Below are 9,907 nucleotides of genomic sequence, written 5' to 3'. Positions count from 1 at the left end.
GGCTCATTTTTTGTGCCGTGATCTGAAGTTTTTAGCGGTACCATTTTTGCATTGATAGGACTTATTGATCACGTTTTATTCATTTTTTCATGATATAAAAAGTGACCAAAAATGCACTATTTTGGATTTTTGGAATCTTTTTGCGTGTACGCCATTGACCGTGCGGTTTAATTAACGATATATTTTTATAATTCGGACATTTCCGCACGTGGCGATACCATATATGTTTATTTTTATTTACACAGTTTTTTTTTTTTATAGGAAAGGGAGGTGATTCAAACTTTTAATAGGGGAGGGGTTAAATGATCTTTATTTACTTTTTTTTCCACTTTTTTTTTGCAGTGTTATAGCTCCCATAGGGACCTATAACACTGCACACACTGATCTTTATCATTGATCACTGGTTTCTCATAGGAAACCAGTGATCGATGATTCTGCCGCTTGACTGCTCATGCCTGGATCTCAGGCACTGAGCAGTCATTCGGCGATCGGACAGCGAGGAGGCAGGTAGGGACCCTCCTGCTGTCATGTAAGCTGTTCGGATGCCGCGATTTCGCCGCGGCTATCCCGAACAGCCCACTGAGCTAACCGGCATACTTTCACTTTAGACTTTTTTCACTTTTGAACGCCGCGTCTAAAGGGTTAATAGCACGTGGCACTGCGATCAATGCCGCACGCTATTAGCCACGGGTCCTGGCCGTTATTAGAGGCCGGGCCCGACCCGCGGACACATGACGTTCCAGTACATCATGTGTCCTTAAGGGGTTAAAATTTTTGTAAAACATTGAAAAATTGCTGCTAAACTTTGAAGCATTCAAATTTCTTGAAAAAAGTAAAAACATGTCTAATTTATTATGTCAACATAAAGTAGACATATTGTAGAAGTGAATCAATATGTTATTTATTTGTCATGACCAGGGGTCTGCAACCTTTAAGGCCCCATTCACACTACGGAATTGCCACGGAATTTCCGAGTGGAATTCCGCGGGCGCAATTCCGCGGTGTGAACTTTAACATTAGTGTGAATGGGTCTCCGCGAGACCCGTTCACACTGCGGAATTTCAGCGGTGGACATTTCCGCCGCTGAAAGTGTTCCGCGCAAAGAAAGAACATGTTCATTGTTTGCGCGGATTTCGCGAGCGGACCACAGCCGTCAAAGGTGACGGCTCAGTGCCCCGCGGTCCTAGCGCCGAAGCATCTGCGGCGGCCGCCAGGCGGAATCTCCGCTTTTTTTGGGTGGGCTTTTTTGGGGCCCGGGCCTGGGGTGGGCTTTTTTGGGGCCCGGGCATGGGGTGGGCTGGGGAGAGGGGGGTTAATGCACTGGGGAGAGGGGGGTTAATGCTGCCGCGGGGTGAGGGGTTAACGCTACCGCTGCCATGGGGTGAGGGGTAACTTAACCCCTCACCCCATGGCAGCGGCAGCGTTAACCTCTCACCCCACGGCAGCTATAACGCTGCCATGGGGTGAGGGGTTAAGTTACCCCTCACCCCATGGCAGCGGTAGCGTTAACCCCTCACCCCGCGGCAGCATTAACGCTGCCGCGGGGTGAGGGGTTAATGCCCCGCTGTCAATTGAGTAATGTACTTTACATACTCACCAGCTCCTCGCGTGGCGTCTTCCTCTTCCCGGCGGCGCTCCTCGACTGAGGCGCAGGCCGGCGACGTCACTGTCATGTGACGTTACATTGTCACATGACAGTTAGGATCCGCGCGGCCCCGGAAGAAGAGCCTCCGCTCCGATGGCACCAGGGCAGGTAAGTAAACCAACGGCGGCTAACGGGCTCAGATCATTCCGGGACACTACATTGTCCCGGAATGAGGGTGACCGGGACCCGGGACAGACTCGCGGAGCCGCGGCAAAGGAGTAAAAGAGCCGCATGCGGCTCCGGAGCCGCGGGTTGCCGACCCCTGGTCATGACTGTTTTCCTTACAAGCAGAGAATAAAAAAAATTTGAAAAGTGCCAATTTTTCTATTTTCTACAATGAAATTTAAGATGATAAAAGAAATGATGAAAGAAGAATAAATGATAAAAGTATCAACAAAACTTTACCACTATCTCAAAGAACATGTCAGAGAAAACAATCTCAGAATCAGAATAAGTAAAAGCATCTTAGAGTTATTAATGTAGAAAGTGACACAGGTCAGATTTGAAAAAAATTGCTGTGTCCTTAAATGGACACTGTCAGATAGGAAAACTTTTCATATGTTGTAAAGCATGCAAAATCAATAGGTTTTGCAATCGCTTTCAATAGAAAATTTTCAGTATTTCATACTGGAAAAGCCAAACAACTTTTCAAGCTTCTTGACTACAATGATTGCCAGGCTATACTGAGGGCTTTTAGGAGGCGCTCCACTCCACTGATTATCCGTGACTGCACTATACTCATATTCGAGGACTTTTCAGCACCGGTGGCTAGACGACGCAGGGCATTCAGTGGAATATGCTCCGAACTGTTTTCCCGCAAGATCAAATTTCAGCTGCAATTTCCTGCTTCCTTACGTGTCTTTCATGGAGATGGCACGTCGTCACTATACAGGAGCCCTTCCGCTGCAACAGCTGCATTACAAAATCCGACTCCAGTCGCTCGCTCTGGGGCGACTCAGCGGTCACTTACTGAACCTCCCCCTAATACTTCACCGTGTCGCCAGAATTCACAGCGTGATGGCTTTTAAGTCTTGTTGGCAGTCCCGCGCCTGAAGCCTTTTTCGATGAGGAGACACTGTGGAAAATTTACATGTAATGCTGACCCAGTATATTGCCGGTCTATTTGACCATTGGGCCACTGGACTTTCCACGTAGTTAGCTCAAGTCTTGGGGTTTACCTACCTCATGGTATATGCCGTGGAAACTGGGTGACTCACTGTTTGCTATGTGGGGGGGATGGGGGTGTTTTGGGGCGGGGGGGTAGTTCGGGGTGTATGTTCACGGCAGTTACTTTGTTGCTTGCATTATGTGGGGGGGGGGGGGGGGTTTACTCTCTGGTAGAAAAAAGGAAGTCCCTAACACGGTGCCGATCTCCGGGTTGGATCCTGGGGCACGTAGTGTAATAGCCCTTCACATATTGTTTTTTGTAGTATCGCACAGTGTTATCCCTCCTCGGAGTACTACGATTCAAGGATTGTTTCTCGGTATTTACGGTTGCTCCAGATACCTATTCAAGAACGTATGATTGAGGTGTGTGTGTGATACAGTTTATTTTATTTGTCTATTCACTCCCCACCCCCCCACCCTTTTTTTTTTTTTCCCCTTCTCTCTCCCTCCCCTCCCTCTCGTCCTCCCTCTATTCTCACACCTCTTGTCTCTTCCTGCTTTAGACATGCGGATCATATCTTGGAACGTGAAGGGTTTACGCTCACCCAACAAGAGAATGCAGGTACTGCGACATTTAAAAAGACTGCATCCTGACATAGCGCTGCTCCAGGAGACACATCTAACAAAGGACGACTTACCACGTATGAACACAATGTGGGTGGGGTCGGTTTTGGGGTCACCTGCGGTTGGAGGCAAGACGGGTACACTCATACTGCTCCATAAACATTTTAGTGGCAAAGTTGTATCACAGGAGATGGACCAGGAAGGACGCTGGATTAGGGTGCACTTAAACTTTGAGGGACGAGACTTCAGCTTATATAGTTGCTACGCCCTGAATGGGGATAACAAATCTTACTTTCAAACCTTGGAAAGCCAGATGCTGACTGATCCTGTTGTCAGTAAAATCGTGGGGGGCGACATGAACGCGGTAGCCATGACTTTGGCTGATCGCACAGGTGGGACCGTAGACAGATCACACACCAGACCTAGTGATAGGACTTATGAGACTTTCTTAGGTTCCTCGGGCCTCAGTGACCCGTGGAGACTGATGCACCCGGATGGTAGAGATTATACACACTTTTCGCACAGTCATAGTTCTTGGTCACGCATTGATTATCTTTTAGTGTCCCCAGACATCCTGCCCCGGGTTGTGGAGTCTGACATTCACGCGATGGTAATCTCTGACCACTCCCCTATTTCCATTTCTTTGGTTGATTCTTTCCCAAAGGGAGCTAGTTTCCAATGGAGATTTACTGCCTATATGTCTAAAGACGACAATTTTGTTGACTCCCTGAAAAGCTGGTGGATGGAGTTTTCGTGGAATAACCGCGAACATCTCTCTAATGCACCCTTATATTGGGAATCGGCTAAGTCCGTCCTCAGGGGATGCTTGATTGCTTACATGACTACTGTCAAAAAGAAATCTTTACACCACTTTCAGGAAGTTAGCAAAATGCTCCAACAAGTATATGTTACCTACCTTTCCCAACCATCTAGCGAAACTTGCCAGGCATGGAAGGCGGCCAAAACCACTTTTGACCTCTGGTCGGAACGCAAGAGTCAAGCGGCATATTCGCGCTTTCGTGCTGAGCTATTCCGTTTTGGAAACAAATCGGGACGTCTCCTTGCACGCCTGGCAAAAGGCTGTCGCGCGACACAACACTTCTCATAGTTACGTGATGAGTCTGGAGAAATTCACACAGATCCCAAAACCATTAACTCACTCTTCCATTCATACTACTCTTCCCTCTATTCGACACATCAGGTGGACATGGCGGCTGGTAAGACGTTTTTGGATTCGGTCCGTTTACCTACTTTACATTCGGAACAACGTGAGGTCCTCAATGTGGACTTCACTGAGGATGAGGTGCGGAGGACTATCAAAAGTTTGCACAATTCAAAGGCTCCCGGTCCTGATGGATTCTCCGGTGAGTTCTATAAGGTCCTGGTTGACCAAGTGGTCCCTCCACTGACGTCTTACTTCAACCATGTTCTACATTCAGGCTCCCTGCCCCTTCACTCCAACACGGCCACTATAAAACTCCTTCTGAAGCCAGGGTAGGACCCACTCCAGCCCCAATCGTACCGCCCAATTTCACTTATAAATCGCCTTAGCACATTCCTGCCCACACTGATTGGCCCCTCCCAGGTTGGGTTTGTCCGAAATCTTTCCGCAGTCACTAACATACGCAAAGTACTGACTGTATTAGACAGGGTGCAGCACTGTCCCGAGCCAGGTGAACAGCCGGTGTTATTGACACTAGACGCCGAAAAAGCTTTTGACAACGTGAGATGGGACTGGCTCGGGATGGTGCTGGACAGGGTCGGTATCACGGGGAGTTTTAGAACCTTCCTGGGCAGCCTTTACGAAGCCCCTATGGCCCGAGTGTTTACATCAGGGCTACTGTCCCCATCATTCCCCCTCTTCAAGGGAACCAGGCAGGGGTGTCCCTTGTCCCCTCTCTTATTCAACCTGGCACTTGAACCATTGGCCAGACATCTAGAAGATTCAACAGTTTATAGGGGTATTCCAATTCAGCGGGAGGCTATCAAATTGACCCTTTTCGCAGACGATATTCTTATCTTTCTAGCAAATCCGCAAGCCCATTACCATGCCCTGATGTCTACCCTGTCACATTATGAGACATTCACTGGATACAAAATTAACCAGCTCAAAAGCGAATTATTACCGCTAGGCCCACCCGAACCTGCACCCTATTGGGTTTCCATGGGAATACCGACAGGACTGGTAAAAACCTCCATCACCTACTTAGGAATTAGAATCGGCAAGGTTCCCTCTTCTCTCTACACCTTAAATTATCCACCGTTGTTCAAACCGATTTGTGATGAACTTGAGCGTTGGCATCACCTCCCCATCACATTTTTGGGAAAGTGACATCTAATAAAAATGGTCAGCTTCCCGAGACTGCTCTACCAGCTCCAGACCCTCCCGATTCTGCTAAAACACGCCGACATCGTCTCCCTTAACACGGCATTCTCACGATTCATATGGGGGGGGGGGGGGGGACGCCCGCGAATTTCGTTGCAAAAGTTGATGCTTCACAAGGCAGATGGCGGGGTTGGCTTTCCTAACCTACGGGGGTATAATTTAGCCTGTCTCTTTAGACATGTACTGGACTGGCTGTATGAGTCCAACTACCACTCAAATCATACCATTGAAGCCGTTTACGCCTTCCCTGGAATCTAATGTCCTGCCTTCACGCTCGAATCGCGGGTCTCCCCTCCTATATAAAACGATCACTCATGATTAGAGACACTATCATGACATGGCGTGCGGTACGTAAAACATACGGTCTCCCATTTTTGTTATCTGGGCGCCTCAACCTTTGGGGCCATCCGGAGTTTACTCCGGGTCGGGAGAACAAATTATTTGACAAATGGCATTCTAGAGGGGTGGAGGTGGCCAAACAATTGATGCATGTCGAGGAAAAACATTGGTTATCACCCAATTAAGTGCTACAGACATTTGCTTTACCTGCCACACACTTCCTACCGTTGTTACAAATTCTGTCATTTTGCACATCCAGATTACTTGATCCCTCTCCCGAGGTGTCTCCCTCCCCTTTTGAGAGCTTAGTGGGTACTCAGCCTAGAAAAGCTTCCCTATCTTCCCTGTACAGGGCACTCAGTGACCGCTTACTAAAGGTATCCAAACATGACATTTTCACTAAATGGGGGTCAATCTTAAATACACCCGACGTTAGAGACCATATCTTAGAGAGCTGGTCGAGGGTCAGGGCCACTGTGATCAATGAGCGCTGGCGAGAATCATATTTTAAAATGATGCACCATGGTTTTTTAGGGTTCAACATTCCTGTCACGTCTGCTTTCCCAAATAGGATCACCTCATGCCCAAAATGTGGTACTCCCTCAACTGATTTTTTTCATGGCATGTGGTCCTGTACCAACACACAGCATTTTTGGAGTGAGGTAATTGGTTATGTGGTCAAGCACTGGAAGGTCAGACTTCCGTTGTCACCTCTAACGCTTCTGTTTCAGTCTGTCGACCCCGCCACGGCGGACTCGGTAGGCCTTAGCACTATCCGGAAATTTGTCCATGTTATTCTGCTAGTCGCAAAACGAATCATTCTGCGGGAATGGATCAAACCGGCAATGCCGTCCATATCCGCAGTGATTGAGGAATTAAAGGACTTCCTGGAGGTGGACAGACTAGACACAGAAAGACATCGTGAGCGCCATGCAAAGAAATTTTTCGCTAAATGGAGCACTTTTATGATTGCTTGTTCAAGCTTATCTTATGTGTAATATTGTTTTTCCCAGGCTATATCTATGCCAAATGATACAGTTGTTATCTTTCTGCATTCGCTGACCGCTCGAGTTACTTATAAGTAATAGTATACGCTGATGGATGTTCTTTGCACTCTTTATTATTACTTTGTATGTTTTAAATATTGAAAATCTTTAATAAACAAAGTAAAAAAAAATAAAAAAAAATTGATATACATGGTCAGGATTAGGTACTGAGCGATATATTTAAAAAAAAAATTGTTGTTGAGTCTGACGGGTATGCTTTAACCCCTTAACGACGCAGGACGTATATTTACGTCCTGCGCCGGCTCCCGCGATATGAAGCGGGGTTGCGCTGCGACCCTGCATCACATCGCGTCGGTTCCGGCGCTCATCAACGGCCGGGACCCGCGGCTAATACCACACATCGCCGATCGCGGCAATGTGCGGTATTAACCCTTTAGAAGCGGCGGTCACAGCTGACCGCCGCTTCTAAAGCGAAAGTATCCCGGCTAGTCATTCGGGCTGTTTGGGACCGCCGCGGTGAAATCGCGGCGTCCCGAACAGCTTACAGGACACCGGGAGGGACCTTACCTGCCTCCTCGGTGTCCGATCGACGAATGACTGCTCCGTGCCTGAGATCCAGGCAGGAGCAGTCAAGCGCCGATAACACTGATCACACTGAAACATGTGGTATCGCCGCGTGCGTAAATGTCCGAACTATAAAAATATATCATTAATTAAACCGCACGGTCAATGGTGTATGCGCAAAAAAATTCCAAAGTCCAAAAAAGCGTATTTTGGTCACTTTTTATACCATTAAAAAATGAATAAAAAGTGATCAAAAAGTCCGATCAAAACAAAAATCATACCGATAAAAACTTCAGATCACGGCGCAAAATGTCCCCACACCGCCCTGTACGTGGAAAAATAAAAAAGTTATAGGGGTCAGAAGAGGACATTTTTAAACGTATACATTTTCCTGCATGTAGTTATGCCAATAACAATAAAAGGGGTCATTTTTACCGAAATATGCACTGCGTAGAAACGGAAGCCCCCAAAAGTTACAAAATGGCGTTTTTTCTTCGATTTTGTCGCACAATGTTTTTTTTTTCCGTTTCGCCGTGAAAATTTGGGTAAAATGACTAATGTCCCTGCAAAGTAGAATTGAAGGGGAATGAATAAACGCTTAGACTTAATTATGACCTGTACATAGGAACATAGTCTAGCCTTTTTTTGCTCCCTCAGATGTCCCCAAGCGCCATAGTTCTCCACTATAGATTTATATATATTTTTTGTAGATCATCAGTTTTTTTGGTACGAGTGTCAGGAGGGTGATTCCGCCTAGTGTGTTTAGATACCTATTAGAGTGCAGTTACTGAAAGTTATGGTACTAATACGTAATGGATATATATGTAAACTAAAACAGAGTAAATTGTGCATTGAATTATCTTCTAGTTATGTATATTTATTAATTCATAGCATATATATCATCTTTTAGTATATATATACATGCACGTAGGTCTCCGAGTTATACAGATAATGAGATTGCATATTCTATTCTATTATTGACCTGTGCATGTATGATACTAACATGCCGTAATCTGTTATACACATGTAGGTCCCCGAATTATATAGCCAATGAGGTTGATTAGTCTATCCTACTATCGACCTGTACATGTACGATATCAACATACCGTAACCTACTATGTGCATGTAGTTATACGTATATACCTGCCTGTTTTTGCATATAATGTTTTAGAGTACATTCACACTCATAGGGTAATCACACAGTAAGCGAGTAAAAAACGCACTAGTGAAGGGATCCAGTCCATTCTGTAATACTAACAGATGATATCCATGCCGGGTTTTTTACAATTGCTACCTATGCCAGGTATTTTATCATGTGACCACTGAGTCTCTATTTTAAACTTGCATGTTTGTCTGTTAAACTTAGTCTACGTTTAAGCTCAAGAGAGAGCGAAACGCGTCAGATTACTACAGTCCTGTGATGTCTGTTTCCTTGCTATGGCATGAATAAAAAGTATCTTTTAGAGCATACCTGGTGCCGGACAATCCTTCCTTTGCAAAGTAGAATTGGTGACGCAAAAAATAAGCCATAATATGGATTTTTTGGTGGAAAATTGAGAGGGTTATGATTTTTAAAAGGTAAGGAGGAAAAAACGAAAGTGCAAAAACTGAAAAGCCTGAGTCCTTCAGGGGTTAAAGAGTTAAAATATTGGACATGTCCCGAACATACTCCATTGGGCCATAGAAGTGAATGGGGTCCACTGCTATATGTCAGCATTCTGTTTACGGCAGTGTTTACCAACCAGGGGGCCTCCAGCTGTTGCAAAACTACAACTCCCAACATGCCCTGAAAGTTTTTGGCTGTCCGTGCATGCTGGGAGTTGTAGTTTTGCAACAGCTGGAGGCCCCCCGGTTGAGAAACACTGGTTTACGGCAATACAAATGGGGACAGAAACACTGTGTGGGTCTAGTCTAAAATTAGGAGCCGTTTTTTTGTCTTTAGGTCAGGGGGTAGGCTGCTCTTTGGTAATGCTGTATTTTTCTATGCTGCATTGCTAAAACCTGCCCCTTATATAAGAACCCTTCAGTATAGAGGCCAGGCCCACTCCCAGCCGTCACTGTCCCAGCGCTTGTGTTTAGCCCTCAGTACTAGAACAAGCACCAATCAGAGCGGGCGGCGTTGTCTCACACACGTTGGGGAGTTCACTACACAATAGACGAAGATCCGGAGCTCACTTCCCTCTCCCGCCAGCAGCTGAACCGACACAAGGTACTAACCCCAACCTTCTCCTCTTC

The 9,907-nt window shown here is 46.2% G+C and overlaps 1 protein-coding gene across 1 annotated transcript in view; it reads left to right on the top strand.

Moving 5' to 3' along the window:
• The first annotated feature begins 9,652 nt into the window (after positions 1 to 9,652).
• Positions 9,653 to 9,907, top strand: part of BAZ1A (bromodomain adjacent to zinc finger domain 1A) — a 353,746-nt gene continuing 353,491 nt past the window's right edge. Inside the window, exon 1 of the mRNA XM_056545399.1 lies at positions 9,653 to 9,881. The gene's annotated coding sequence lies outside the window, so the exon portion shown is untranslated. The remainder of the gene's footprint in view (positions 9,882 to 9,907) is intronic.

Source organism: Hyla sarda, chromosome 11 (genome assembly GCF_029499605.1).
Source record: "Hyla sarda isolate aHylSar1 chromosome 11, aHylSar1.hap1, whole genome shotgun sequence".
Lineage (NCBI taxonomy): Eukaryota > Metazoa > Chordata > Amphibia > Anura > Hylidae > Hyla > Hyla sarda.
This window is presented reverse-complemented; position numbering and strand designations above follow the sequence as displayed.